Source organism: Polypterus senegalus, chromosome 4 (genome assembly GCF_016835505.1).
Source record: "Polypterus senegalus isolate Bchr_013 chromosome 4, ASM1683550v1, whole genome shotgun sequence".
Classification (NCBI taxonomy): domain Eukaryota; kingdom Metazoa; phylum Chordata; class Cladistia; order Polypteriformes; family Polypteridae; genus Polypterus; species Polypterus senegalus.
The window spans coordinates 18290719-18304604 of NC_053157.1; positions in this window are offsets into that span (position 1 = coordinate 18290719).

The following is a 13886-nucleotide window of genomic DNA, read 5'->3' on the forward strand; positions in this document are numbered from 1 at the left end:
GTCTTCTTAGGTAATCCTCTGCAAGCTTTGCACACCTGGATTTGGGCTGTTTATCCATTTTTTCAAGCTTTGTTAGATTTAATGGGAAGCATCAGTACACTGCCGTCTTCGGGTCTCTCCACAGATGGCTTGGAGGCTAAGGATCTGCGCTGGTATCCAGAAGGTTGCCGGTTTGAATCTTTGTTTTTTCTTAGCTGTGCTTTTAGAATGGTATAGTGTTAAAAAATCAGCATTTCTATATTCAACTGAATTTACTTGGGGGGATGCTTGATTTAAGAAAGAAAAAATAATTCACGACGAGGATGTCCCTGCAATATCATTACTGGGATGTAAATAAGATAATATTTCGCAACTGTTGTAATTAGCTTACTAAAACAATTCAAAGTACTTTCATAGATTCTCCTTTTAGACAGTGAGCCGCGCATAAAGTATTGTAACAACCCAGGGTGTCAGAGACAGAGGAATGGAATTAGCCACTTTATGCCAGACTGGTGGTATGTCGCCATAAAAACGACAGTTGGCTTCGTCAGCAGCTGCTTTCACCACGTCTTCAACAGGGACTCTCATTCCCCGCTGCTCTGTCCCATTGTCCGCTCATACAATACGCCAAGCTCTAACTCACACCACTCACCTGGGTTCAGAGGCAGCCCATATGCCACCTTTTTTCCTGTCTCCGTGGGCTAATCCATAACTAGGGGCTGTTTTGTAGCTGGCTTCTTCAGATATTCAGACAGTCTACGGCCACCTGAAGAGTGTGTCCCTCTCATGTTTGGAACCAGGGGGTGCTACACAGGTTTCCTCTCAGAACCCTCATCTTTGAGGGTAACATGAGCTCCATCCACTGGCATCTTCGAGGGTTGCAAGGTGATGTGGTCTGACCAGCCTGAAGTGCACAGTCTTTAACATGATCTGCCAGTGTCAGTGTTAAACCAGGTCTTCACCTCAGTGTCAAAGACAGTTCTTATCCCACCACTGCCGCCAAAGTAAAGAAGGAATGGACTTAGTCACTTTATGCCTGATTGGTGGTATATGGCCCTAGAAAGGACTGTTAGCTTCCTCAGGTCTTAAATGGCCGCATGTGCTCCCAGCTGCTTTGTCCCTTTGTCCTCTCATTCCCAGTGTCAGAGGCACCCTTTGTGCCACACTCTCCTCCAACTCATGAGCAGGCCCCAGGTCAAGTCCGGTTGGGGATCATGCACTGGTACAGCATGTTGCCACACCCACTACATGATGAAACAACTCGTAATCCCAGTTGGCAACCCCCCAGACAGACACGCGATCCAGTCCCACCATCCGGAAATGACCCTCTATCTGCCACAGCCAGGTGTTACGTGGGTGACCCCTTGCCTGGTCCAGCCACTCGGGTCCCCAACAATGAGGATCTTACGAGCTGGATCACCCTCGGGGAAACGCGCCACATTGCAGTAGTGGTATAACTGATGCTCCCTCACAATGCAGGTAATGTGCCTCATTTGACACAAAGTCAAACCAATGGTACCCAAGGATTCTCCAAAGAGACACAGCACTAAAGGAGTCCAGTCTTCATCTCTTAGCATCCATGTGTCAGAACCATACAGCAAAACAGGAAGCACCAGGACTCTAAAGATTTGGACTTTCGTCCTTTTGCCGAGATATCAGGAGCACTACACACCCCTTTCCAGCGACCTCATGACCGCCCCCACGCTCTCCCAAACTGACTACTGACTTCATAGGAAGAGTCACCAGAGACACGAATGTCACTGCCGAGGTAAGTAAACCTCTCGATGAGGTCGACACTCTCTCACACACTGAGAAAACCCAAGCCTAGGTTCAAAATCTGAGGATCACAGGTGTGTGCACGTCAGGACCTATGGGCTTTAGCAGCTGAGAAACGCCTATAAAGTTCTCTCTAACTGCTGTGTCTGCACCCCTACTTTCCTTCATGCTGTTCACAGGGCTGATTTTATAACCAGATTCTTCAAATACATCTCCTGGGGCCTCATGTATAACGCCGTGCGTAGAACTCGCACTATAACATGGTGTAAGCACAAAAGCCGAAATGTGCTTACGCTCAGAAAAATCCAGATGCAGGAATCAGTGCGTACTCCAACTTCCACGTTCTTCCGCTACATAAATCCCGATCAGCCTGAAAAGTAACGCTCGTGCACGTGCTTTATGTAACTCCCCAACTCCTCCCAGAATTACGCCTCTTTGAATATGCAAATGAATATAAATCGCCCTTAAGCTCAGCCTTCTGTGAAAAGACAATGGGAAAAGCATGGGGGAAAATATAAGAATTTCAGCGAATACCAAGTGGAGGCAAAGGAAAAACATACTATTTGTTCAAATAAACCGTGGTATAATCAACAAAAGGAAGTTGATCGAGTGACATAGCATGTTGGAGAGACTTGAAAGCTCACGTTCATAAAATCGTACAGTGCCGGAAATAAAAAAGAAGTCACATATCAAAGTCGCCATGAAAAGGAGAGTTGTAGCCCACTGTCTGAGTGTCATATGAAAGCTTATTAGGGTACAGAGAAAAAAAGGCACACAGTGGGGGAAAAGCACAAAATGTTAACTTCAACCTCGACATTCCCACTTTAATCACGTAGTTTATTTTGTCATTAAAGTAGAACATCATAAACTTCATCTTAAAATCGTTTAATTAACCAGTTTCTCAAATCACATCATAATTAAAGTAGCACGTTAAATGCTTTGTTTTGTATTTGATCTTCCATGTGCTCTATGTGTGTGAATCACTACTTGCTTCTTAAACCGGCTCTCTTCCTCCAACTGGACACAGAATCCATTACATTCGTGATATTACAGCTCTCTGAATAACTAAAATACTGAGATGTATACGTGATGTCATTTTCATGATGATAGGATATGATTAAAGCACGTTATTAAACATGAGTTTCATGGTGCAGTGATTGTGTGTGACCTTCGATGAAATTATTTATTGCAGCAGTACTCAGGAGCGGCTCTATGTCCAATAGAAAAAGTCCAATGTCAATATGTTATCTTATGCATAGTAGATCGCCACACAATCAGCTCTGTAATAAGCCATCTGTAAGCTTAGAGCGCCGATTCTTCAAAACGTTAAAGGAACATTGAAATATCTTCGTAGTACATGTTTAATTATTCTATCCTTCACGACAGTCCCAGTGAAGAATATAGATTATTTAAATGAAGTTAAAGTTTTATCTGTAAAATATAATAAACATATTCTGTTGCATTTCATCTTAAAAATGATATCATCATCATATGTAAATACGCTTTATAAAGTGGCGCAGGTTGTGTAATATTATAACTGTAGTGCAAGTTTACAGTGAGGTAATTGTACTTATAAGTACAAACAGTTCTACAAGGAGCAATTGATTGAGTGCGTTTATAGTTCTTGGGATGAAACTGTTTCTGAACTGCGAGATCCGTACAGGTAAGGCTTTGAAACATTTTGCCGTGGCTGAGACAGCATGTGCTTATTCCCGTATACCGATAATTCTCTTTCCGATCAGCTGCTGCTGTGATTCACACTCAGATACAGTGATATAAATACTCCGAGTCGTGCAGTGAGAGTAATATGGAAAAAGATGATCTGCTGTGGCAACTCCTAACGGGAGCAGCGGAATGAAGTAGAAGGTGCAGTTAGAGTAACAACGCTAAAGCAGTTATGGTATTTGGTATACTATGGCTATTCCCTGGACCATTATATTGTTACAAGTTAATTACAATCCGATGCATTACACTAATTAACAATATGCGGTTAGTTTCAGTGTATAATAAAACCGCGTCAGGAAAATAAGGAGTAACCACACAGGAACAGTCGCATTGCTTTGATGCTGGGTGCCGCCAGTTTGCAAAACTTGCGTACGACAAGGTATAAGGTACCGTGGAAAAGTACGTGGCTTTACACCAAGTGTAGGTTTTATACATCACGATTTGAAAGTGGAAAAGTTCTTACGCAACATTTCTGTGCGTACGCACCGTTTATACATGAGGCCCCTGGTCTCCTTAGCCAGTCCATGGCCACCTAAAGAGCATGTTCCTTTCACGTCCAAACCCAGGGATGCTACGGTATGAACACATGAGACCAGGAAATATATCAAAGTCAAAAATCAGAAAAAGAAAAAGAGTCGACGCTGAAAAGTCAAATAGTTTTCTGACACTAAAAAGTAGAATGCAAACCAGAATCGAAGTCAAAGGGATTACAAGATTTTGGTCACCAGAATAGTTAAGAGGCACCTACCATATTGTCCCTGTCGGAAACATGCAATGACCCTTTTCCTTCCTTTTCGTAATATTTGAGGCATTATGGAATGTACAGAAAATGGACTAAGTGTGGCTTTTGTCTTGCTGTGACTTAAACTTTAATTTAACCTCCTTAGATTTATGTTAACCAATGTGAAAACAATTCAAAAACATTGAAATGCTTTCAACAAGAAAAAATGTTATGCGTACTAGTAATTACATAGTATTAAAAAAATAGCAGGAAAGTTAAGTGTCCATTGCTGTACTGATGTTGGTTTAGTACATGTTTAGTACAGTCACTAATGCAAAGCCTAACGTCACAGTCTGGACAGCATAAGGGGGTTTTTTTGCTCTCTTTTCTTATAATACTAGAGGGCTCTGCCACCTGTTCACTTCGCTCGCCAACCCCCGGGCAGGACACTGTGCGCATCTACCGTTCGCATATGGGAATGCGGATGTACAATTTAAACAGATTGTTATTTTCATGGGAATTGCTACATACAGTATGCATAATAGAACTAAATATTTTACATTACAGCGAGTAATTAACCACAGTAAAAAATAGTAAAATGTAATAAATTGAAAGAAAATTATGTTTCATGTTTTGTTAGAGGTATTCGATGCGTTATACGTTTTCTTTCTGTTTGGCTTTGAAATTAACAAGCAAATACTTTTTCAACTTACATATTGACTGAAAAATGGAATTTTGATTCCGAGTTAGGACTTACATCAATAATTTTCGCGTTGATTTGTTTGACTTCATCATTTCTCTGTGCTAGGATTGCACTCATTTCTTCTGTTGATAACCCTTCAGGATGAAATTCTTCAATAAGATTTGGACATAATAAGTCTTCTTTTATTTGAAACTTAACATGAGGAAAATGTAAAAATTTATAAGAGCTGAGAGCACAGGAACTGTGTCTGACAAAAGCATTCACACGAATGAGAGGTGAGAGGCTATGGGCGTGAGTTGTAACCGTAAATGGTTGAGAGGAGGGCGGGACTTGACAAAATCTCTTGGCAAAAGTCTTGTCTCAAGATTTTCTTTTATAATAGAGAGATATTTCTGTTTCTTGCACATGAGAGGATAGAATATCACTGCCTGTTCTGCATCCTTGAAACACCCCTAGTATTATTTTAGGCTACCACAGAGCAAAGTTTACTGACTTCCACATTTCCACAATATGAACATTGACAGTTGCTGCATTGTAAAGAATGCTTAGGGTGCTAACGTCTTTCTTGTCTTTACACTTGATCGCAATTCACCTACTTGCAGCTTGGTGAAACTTGAATTCATCAGTCATGCCATGGTGCTTCAGTCATACTGTATAATTCCATATGCAGCAGTTTCACTTTTTGTGTCGACTTCTGATGACCATTTCACATGGTCTTCACTATTGCTTGATTCAAGTAATAGTTCAGTTTCAGTTTGATCTAAAACTTGATTTACAGCTTTTCATATACATGCTGTTTTGTTTTTAGGTTAAAGGTTCTGTCCAATTCATGAACATTGATGAGGTACCATAGAGTGGTAAAATGCATAGACATATTCATGACTTTACTGCAGCCTGATGTTAATTTGTGTACTAGATGGCAGCAGAACACTGTCTCATGCATTATTCAGGCTGATCCTTACACGTCATTTCAAGTCTGATTCGGGCTTAACCATTTTTATATCCCCTAGGGAGTCTCAGGATTAATGCCAAAGTAATGACAGGTGTCCTGCTGGAAAGTTTCAGGGTAAAAATGTACCTAAACACATGGGTCTCACTGTGTGAAATTGCACCTAACAAGCTATTGTGGGTTTGAGAAGTTGCAATGCCTCATTGCTCATCTGTATTGGTGGTCAGAGGACTAATAACGAAGGATAGTTACTTGTAAAAGTACACAAGCTAAAAGTAGAGATTTCTTATTCCAGGAATACTAATAAACTTGGAGGGGACAACAGTCCACCCCAAGGCAGAGTCAATTTAAAAACAGCAAACACTATGCACTCAATACCACATGCACTTCAGAAGAGGTTATCTATAGCATTTTCGGGCCTGGCCAGTACTTGAATGGGAGACCAACCAGGAAAAGCTTGGGTCGATGCTGGATGAGGCGTTGGCAAGGCCAGCAGGGAGCACTTACCCTATGGTCTGAATGTGGTTCCCAATGCCCCAGTGCAGTGATAGGGACACTGTGCTCTAAAGATGGTGCCATCTTTCGGATGAGACATAAAACTGAGGTCATGACTTTCTGTGGTCAATAAAGATACCTGGGTATCCTTCGTAAAGAGTGGGGCGTATCCCTATGTCCCGCCTAAACTGACCTCCATGGCTTGGTCATTCTGGCCCCCTAATTATCCCCTGTCTCTAAGTGGCTAACTGTCTCTCTCACCTCTTCAAAACCTAATAGCTCATTTATGGTGAGTGTACTGGCACAAAGCTGGCTACCTTTGCATCATTCTGATGGGTGCTCCACATTAGTGGTGGTTGAAGTGGCTACTCACTCACTTGTAAAGTGCTTTGAGTAGTGAGAAAAACGCTATATAAATCTAAAGAATTATTATTATTGTTACTCTGAGAAAACGTACGAGAACACCCTGAAAATGGCTAGATTTGAGCCGGGATCACACAAGCTGTAAGGCAGATTGTCTGAAATATGAGTTTACATGGACTAAATTAAAGAAGGCAAAGGCCAATGTAGAAAACAGAGAACGTTGACCCTAACCTGACTCTGATTAGTGACCCACTCAAAACTATCATTATAAAAGGCCCACTAATTAATTTTTGCTCTCCTGTCTAAACAGGATGTAAACAATTCATCCAAAAAAGAACTCTGTTAAGGGCAAACAGTCACCAATAGCAATGTGCTGAGACACCATTCCAACCGTTCAGATCATAACACCTACAATATACAGGACTTGTACTCTTTAGGACCCTTAGTGATCTCTAATCACTTCTCTTGCAAGATTTTATCGTAATGCTCAACACTTAATGCCTAACACTAGACCACTGACTATCACTAAGCTTTTCAACTAAGGTGCCCTATCACACTCAGAGATAACAGACTACGTCTGAATGCTGTTTACAGAGAACCTCCTTTATTTTTCCCCTTATCAGTCAAAAGAGGAGACAACCAGAAAATGTGTTATGACTTCCCTACAGAAATAGTTATCAAAACAACTTCAAAAAGAGACAATTCCATTTTTGAATTTACTTTGAAGCTTACAGAAGTTTTCCTTAAATACATTTTTACTTTACATTATTTTTACATTTTCAAGGTATGAGGTTTAAAGATTCACAGAAACTATTTTATGGTGTTATCTTACAAGAAATCTCTTACATTCCATGCCACAGCAAACATCTAACATGCAAACTGTGAGTAGATCCGTGTCTCAGAGGAAGTGGGACAGCACAAAGAAGACCACACAGAAACAGAACACAATCTGGGGATCAGAGAGCCTTTCCCAATGCCGTGCGGTTTACAGTCACCAGTCTTTGGGATGCCTTAGGATAGGCTGGGGGTCAGACCCAGCCAGGGTGCCTGGAAAGACCGGGAGGTGGTCTTTACATCCTCCGGTACTCGAGGGGGCATTCGCCCTGGATGTTGAGGGGACCACGGGGAAGGAGCAAGGAGTCTCAAGCCCAATGAAGCCTGTGGCCACTGCGTCGCGGAGCCTGGGAGATCGACACTTCCACCACACCTGGGAAGGTGGGAGAAGATCCTTCCAGCGACACATGGAGTGCTTCCGGTTGCAAGGGCAGCACTTCCGTCAGACCAGGAAGTGCTGCTGGAAGAGTGTCATCAGGCACCTGCAGCACATCTAGGTGGGAATAAAAGGGGCCACCTCACTCCAATCAGGGAGCTAGATTTAGGAGTGGGAGCAGGACGAAGCTCCCGGGAGCAGAGGAAGGGCGGTCCAAGGACATTGGGAAGATGGCCCAAGTTAACGGTGATTGGTGTGAGAGCACTGTGTGCTGTGTGGACTTTATTGAATAAACTTTTGTTTTATAAAGTGTTGGTGTCTGTCTGGAGGTGTTCGGACCCGTGTCTCACTATATATATATATATATATCTTATATAAAAACGTCTATGTGTGTAAGTGTGTGTGTCTGTCCGGCCCAGAAGTGAGAGGTAGAGTCGGGGTAAAGGCTTCACCTCTGAGAAAACAGAAAACTAGCACATCAGCAAAACGAAACATCAGAAGAAAGACAGCATGGGCTTACACAGCTAGTGTATAATAATATTTATTAAAAATGTCTGAACTAAGAATTACACAGCTAGTATACACACATATACATATATATATATATATATATAGTCACAGTAACGAGACATGAACAGATAAAGGTTTGGGGCAGCCACCCGTGTAATATGGTATCCCAGCTGCAAAAGTCGTTTTTGTCACAATAACCAGCACTGAAGTGCATACAACGGAGTCCAAAACAAGACTGAGGGAAAAGGGGCAGGTTTTTAAAGAGGAAGACAGGAAGTGAGGTCATAAGGATTGAGCACGTGGTCTTCAACCATTGGATCACAGCCGGACGTGACATCAGAGGGGCCGGAGATGGTGAGGTAGAATTCCATTGGCTTCCATTGGGAAGTGATGTCAAGAGAGCCAGGTGGACTCCCCCGGGAATGGTCTACAGGCAAGGGAGAAAAAGAGTCAGTGTACTCTGCCACATCCCGGCATACCTCCGAACTGCCTTCACTCAAGCCCTTTAGCTGCCTCCCATGCGCACGTGTGTGACAATATATATATTGTGACGGACAGCCAGGTCCCATGCCCGGCCGGGACGCCTCTTCTGCATACGTCCCGGGGGAGCCATCATGGACATGGCAGTAACTCCCCCTGGCCGTGGATCTCTCCTCAATCTCCCCCGTGGCTCCATGGGACATGGAGTCCACCACAGCAGTCCGGTTGGGAGATGGGGTGGCCGCTAGGGGGTGCTGCAGAGAATAAGCCACCACACTGGACGGTTTATCAGCCCCAATTAAGACCAGCTGGTCAGGCACCTGGAACACTTCCGGGTGGGGTATAAAAGGGCCTGCCTCCCAGCAATCAAGGCCAGAATCAGGAGGAAGAGGACGAGGTTGCCTGGGAGGAGTGGTGGAGCTGGAAAATTTGCATTGTGTTTGGGTTTTTGTGCTTGGACTGTGTTGGGCCTGTGGGACACAGGGAAGACGTGTGTCCACGCCTGAAGAAAATAAAAATAAAATTCTTGAGTGTGAACACGTGCCTCTGCATGGTCTGTGCTGGGTCGGGCGCTATAAAGTGCCTTTTTCACACTGGTGTAGCCGGCAGGATCCCTGCCCATCCATTTGGGTCGCAATCTGCTTTAATTATTGTTGCAAGACCCGGCATAGCGAATCACAACAGCGCGGGGCACGCGTTCGGCTCAGCAGCGGCGGAGAGCGCGCTCCCGACGCAGTACAGACAGTTCAGCACAGCGGTGGAAAGCGCCCTCACGCAGCAGGAGCCCCAAGTCGGCGCGCACCGCACAGCACAAGACACCAACTGAGGCCGCCAAAGAGCTGCTGCAGGCACCGCAGCAATGGGGAAGAAGAAAGCCGGGCAGACACAGAGGCCAAGTGGCGGGCGCCACCACGCTAGTCCGCCGAACGGATCGCAGCCGGAGGTAGGTAAAGGGCCGCGGGTGTGTTATTCCGCATGTGGGCCATTCTACCTTCTGGACGTCGAGTGGCGAAGCACCCGATGCGGGCAGGGGGACATGTGTCCTTGGCGTGCTGGAGCCACCAGCTCGGGAGAGAGCGAGGCAGAGCAGTGTCTCCTTTTCGGCCTGATCCAGCGGCTGGGGGAGGAGAGCCCGGACGAGCTTCCCAGCGTGGTGTCCCGGCAAGGAGAGCCGGAGCAGCTTCCAGAGACAGGTAAACGGGGGGGGGGACGTGTGTCAATCACCCGCCGAGGAGGATCGGCAGGCGAGGATGATGGACGCTCTTCCCTCTCCTCCCGAAGGGGCCCGTGGGGGATCCACAGGATCTGGCCGAGACGCGGTTGGCGGAGGGCGACACGGAGAGCCCAAATCCACCACCGGCCGCCACTATTAATATTTCCTGGGCTGTAGGGGAGGTGAAATCTGTTGTCCTCGCCCTACAGTCCCTTTTGCAAGTTTTTCAGGTCCTGCGGGAAGCGAAGGAGGGGCTGGAGAAGAAGCTCGGTATCCCGTGCGGGGCCCTGTCTGAATGGCTTCGTGACGGCGGGTGGCCAGCCTCCCACCGGCAAGACAGAGCAGTGCAGGTAAGTGAAGCCGGCACCGCAGAGAAAAGGGGGCGGGACGCGACGGCAGCGGAGTTGCTCAGTACTGCCTGTCAGGTGGACCCGCCCACCACACGAGAGGCTGCTGTGATGACTAAATCCGTTAAGTAATTCTCTCGTGAAAAGCGAACAGACATACAGACAGAACGTGCTTGGACCACAAAATTTTTAAAACCGTTTCTTAACGAGCACCTATGGGCCAAGGGTAACTTACATTCCAAATTTCAAGTCCCAAGTCCTCATGGTTTGGGAGATTATATATAGTGCCATTACCTGGCCAGGACGCCAGGCACAAGCCCCCCTGGGATGCTAGAGGGCAGACCTCCTGGGTGGCTGTAGCACCACGGATTCCTTCAGGGCACGCCAGGAATTTTTGGGATCTGTGAGGGCTTCCAGGGGGAGCTGCAGAGCCATATGATGGATTTCTACTTCAAATGGGAGTGATTGCAGGTAATCCTGATGAACCACCTGGAGCACTCTCAGGTGCTGAATAGAAGGAGCTGCCTCATTCCAGTCTGAGAGTCAGAGTCGGGAGGAGGTGGATGAAACTTGCTGGGAGTGGTGTTCCTCAGCACCTGGTGATGTCAAAGAATGGCAGACTTCAAGCTGACTTTGCAAGCAAGGTTATTATAGTTAACGAAAATTAATATCAAAACTGAAACTATTATTAAAAAAACATTTCGTAAACTGAAATAAAATAATGAACAAAGCCAAAATGAAAAACTAAAACTAAACTTTTAAAGTAGCTGGAAAGACTAACTGAAATAAAACAATAATTTATTAAAATTATTTTTAGTTTTAATTTTTGAATAAATATTCTTGCCATTAGTCTTTAAGACTTTTAACTTTTAACTCTAAAACAGAGAGAAATTCACCATGTGCCGCCTGAATATATTCATCAAGTGAACGGCAGCTGGTGACAGAGGGTGGCTGTTCACATAGCATTTGCAGTGACAGAGCGAGCTGACTACGGGCACAGAAAAAATATGAAATAGAAAGCGATTTACTGTGCCGCCTTTCTTTGCCTTTGTGGCATATCAAGATGTAATTTAAAATGCCTGAAATTGGAATCTGCTGGTCAACAAAACCTTTACCATGTGGAAATAAAATCACGAGTGAGTAACATTTTAGTTTATTTCTCAGGTGCCTGCATTTTGTTGACAATAATTCACCCGCCACTTCACACAGTAGAAATCCTTTCTCAAAATAAAGAAGCACTGATCAAGACACTGACTAGGTCATCATACAAGATCAGCATATTGTTACTGACCAACCACTTTTGCTTTAAAAAAGTAATGTGACTGAGATGGAATCAGAGATCAATATGGCTGCTAGAAAATAACAAACCCTAGTATGGGAGATTTTTGAATGCAATATTGAAGGCATTCATTATAAGCACATTGTCTTGGAGCAGGATATGTTGTGTGGTATAGTCATTTACAGTAAAAAAAAAAAAAAACGAAACCCTTGAACCTTAAAATTCACCTTAATTTCATTACAAATTGTCCCATTCTGGGCAATAAAAGAAAAAGATAAAAAGTGCCAACAGTCAGTGCACATTTGTTCAACACAAATGACATAGAAAATACTTTTTAAAATTATAAATTTGTATAAACCAGTATCTGGTTTTGATTATACTTGTTTTTACCAGACACAAACAAAACCAGATAGTAAATGATGTAGTGTAGTAAACCTTTAAACTCATATCCTAACCTATTAAGTGTACAGTTCTGTCTAATTTGTAACACAAAACTAAACTCCATAGTAGCTCTTTAACCATACCATAATTACTAAAACTAAAACTGAAACTAATAGATATTAAAATAAAATAGAAATGTCTTTGCGAAATAAAAATGAAATTATAACTAAAAATACGTGATGAAGGAAAACGAAAACTAAACTGAATTCCTAAGTAAGGTCAGAAAAATTGAAATAAAAACTAATATAAAAAGTCAAAACTATAATAACCTTGATTGCATGCAAGGGATATGTGACAAAGGACTAAATATGATGGCGTTAATATATAATAGACCTGCCATTGCTATGTCCAAACATTGTAGTGTCCTGAAATGTGGGGACCGTGTAGAAACAGTGCTGTCATTTCTGCCTGCTCTGACCAAAATGTATGCAAAAACCTTTAAATGAAATTATACAATGTGCACTTTAATCAAATCTGAATTGTTTAATTTAGAATTTTAAACTATGGGGTAGAGGGGTACATCAAGGAAAAATGTGTCTTTGTCCCAAACATTATGCATTCATTATCAGAGATAGATTTAACATAGGAGGAATATAGATACATATTTTTGGTTTAAGTGTCTGTCATGGTTCTCAGGCCATCAGCCATTGCCTTCTTTGATTGCCCTACAAAGCCTCTACCAATGTTCCCATTTTGCACGGCTCTTTTAATGTGGCCACACTCACTCCCATATGCCTCATTTATTGCCTGGACATTTCACACTTCTGGCTGCACCCTACACCTCACTTGGGCTCAGAGACAGCATCGTCTGCCTCACTTTCCTCAGCCTTGTGTCCAGACTACTGGACTTTACAAGCAGTGCTTGCAGATGACTGCTCATTATCTGGCCACCTCTTCCAAACTCTGTGACAGTGCCTAACCCTAATGAGTCTGCTCACTGGCATTTCTTTTCTTCATCTTCCACCCTCCTTATCATCTGGTCTGAAATATAAACTTGTTGAAATTTTAGCCAAGCTTAGTTTTAAGTAATTTGCTATATGGTGGACAGTTCTCAAATCAATGTACGGCTTATGCAAAGACTGACAATATGATTCAATTCAAATCTATTGGATGCTTTCTAGTTTCGTTCCAGGCTTACGAACTTCTTGTTCTTCTTTCTTAGACTACAACTTTCTTTAGTGTTTCAGGCTTGACATTTTGGTTAAAAATTAATAGTACAGTAGATTTCAGTATTTTTGATTTTTGGCCCATTCATTTTTTGCCTAGTCTAAGTACCCAGTAGTTGTCTGGGTATATTTGTGTGATAGATAAAGGTAAGAAAGCAGATATTTCTGTGATTTCTAAATGGTGACCATTTTGTCATTGTTGGCTGTCCCATCCCATCATCTACACTACCTCTTTATCAATTTGTGTGCTCTCATTGAGTCCAAAATTTGTTCTTTTTGTGTATGACTGGATTACATAATTGTGTCTGTCCTTTCAGAGTGGGAACCGTGAATGTTACGTCTTTGTACTTCCTGGCTTACTGTGGTTTCACATTAATATCTATCTATCTATCTATCTATCTATCTATCGTCACAAAATTGAGACATACTCCAAGAAAGGTTTGGGGCAGCCACCTGTATAATGTGGTATCCTGGCTGCAAAGGTCGTTTTTACAAATAATCAGCACTGAAGTGCATACAACTGAGTCCA